Raw genomic sequence first — 1,985 nt, forward strand, 5'->3', positions numbered from 1 at the left:
AGATGAAGAAATTGATGATGCCTATGATATGGCATCAGACATCCAACTTCTCCTTCCCGCCGTTGATACCGTCCTCTCCAAGGTCAACGAAGTTCACCAAGAGATGCCGCGCCAAGGCGATCTTGATGCGAACTTCCTAGCCCTCCAGGCGGACGTTCAAGAAGTTCAGAGTCAGCTCCAGGCTGATGATGCTCAGGCGATTGCTGATCAGCAACTTGGACTTCTTCAGCAAATCCTGGATATTGTCCGTCAACCAGCTCCAGTGAGTGCACCCTCCTTATCTGCTGATGATCGCGCTCAGCTCCATGAGACACGTGAGGCAACGACAACTCTAGCCAAAGCTTTACGAAGGCTGGAGGATTCCATGGTTCTCCAGCGTCAGCGCTTGGACGAACTCTCTGGCCAAATCTCTCAAGTTTTAGCTAGAGAGGGGGAGATGAGGTCCAACGCTGGTGGATCATCCGATGCTGCTCCTACGACTTCTCAGGCCGTTGGTCCATTATCAGCTTCAGTTGCAGTTGAAGCTGAGGCTCTCGAAGCTGAAGCAGTTGCTGCTCCTGTAATCATGTCCACCGAAGCTGCTCTAGCAGAGGTTGACGAAGCCATCCCTAGGGATGATGTCCATGCCATCACTGCTGTTGGTGATGATGATGATGTTGATGAGGATGAAGAAGATGTTGATGAAGACGATGATGAACCTGTCATTCCAGACACCGRAGATGATCTAGATGATGACGACGATGATGATGATGAAGATGGCTTTACCATCAAGTTCCAGAAGCCATCAACCGTCACCAAAGGTGTTTCCCTCGGGGAAGCTCAATCCCAGGGGGAGCAAAGACAAGGTGAATCGACTCCATCAGAACACCAGGACCACAAGTCGAAAGACAAGGTGGTCGCTGAAGAAGGCAACTTGAAGGTACTTTTTGTAAGCCCTAAACAAACCTTATTTGAAGACTCTACCTCTCAGGTAGTGATCACTTCAGAGTACCAACTTGACATCCCTTCAACAACCTACAGTCGACTGGAGCGGGTGTCTGATCAACCAAGCTCTTTTGCTCCAATAGACCAGTAGATGTCTCAGCTTAAGGAGTCGCTCGACCAGACTAGAGTAAAAATTCCTCTTCGTACCTCTAGTGGTGGTGAGTTTGACTTCCTTTCTGAAGCTGAAAGACTCGAGGCATTAAGGGCTGAAGAAGAGCTAAAGCTTCAAAAGAAGCAGACTGAAGACAGCCTAAGGCTGGCCAAGTCACTAGCTGCTAAAGTCCTTCCCAAGTCAAAGTCCAATAAAACGATGAGTGTTGTCCAATCCCAAGCTAAACTTTTGTCAATAGCTGAAGTTGATCGCAAGAAGAAGCAGAAGCTACAAGACAAGGACAAGCAATGGAGGAAGCAAAGCTGAAAAAGAGACTCGGTCCCCGCCAAATCATCAGCGTCAGCATCAGCGGACGATCCAAAGATGGTGGAACTCTTGTCTCAATGCTCATCACCAGGGACAATCTTGATGTCGTTACCGAGTATCCTTCCTACCTAGGCCACTATGGATACAGCGAATGGATGGAGATCAGACAAGCCATTCAGCAATCCAAGTCAAGACACAAGACACTTATCGAGGACACCATCAACGAGCTCATCAAAAGGATGTCCAAGTATGTTAAGGTCCCTGACAGGCTAACTCTGAAGAAAGGTGGGAAGAAGAAACTTAAGCTCCCTGATCCTAATGAWGGACCATTCCTAAGGAACGAACATGAAACAAGATTCTCCTTAGATGAAGTCCTGAAGGGTCATATGAGTACTGACATTTCTATGTTGAATCTTGACTTGCCAGATAAGGGTCCCTATACACCCAACTCTGTGCATTTTAAACCTGAGTTAGGAGTTATATTCCTTGACTATGAAGGTGAAGTCAGATTTCAGAGGGTGTCAGAGCTACTCTATGTCCAATGGATCACTTGGCATATCTCTTGCTCTGGATAGATGATAGC

The sequence above is a fragment of the Cynara cardunculus genome, unplaced genomic scaffold (assembly GCF_001531365.2).
Source record: "Cynara cardunculus var. scolymus isolate 2C unplaced genomic scaffold, CcrdV1 Un_Scaffold_7288, whole genome shotgun sequence".
Taxonomy (NCBI): domain Eukaryota; kingdom Viridiplantae; phylum Streptophyta; class Magnoliopsida; order Asterales; family Asteraceae; genus Cynara; species Cynara cardunculus.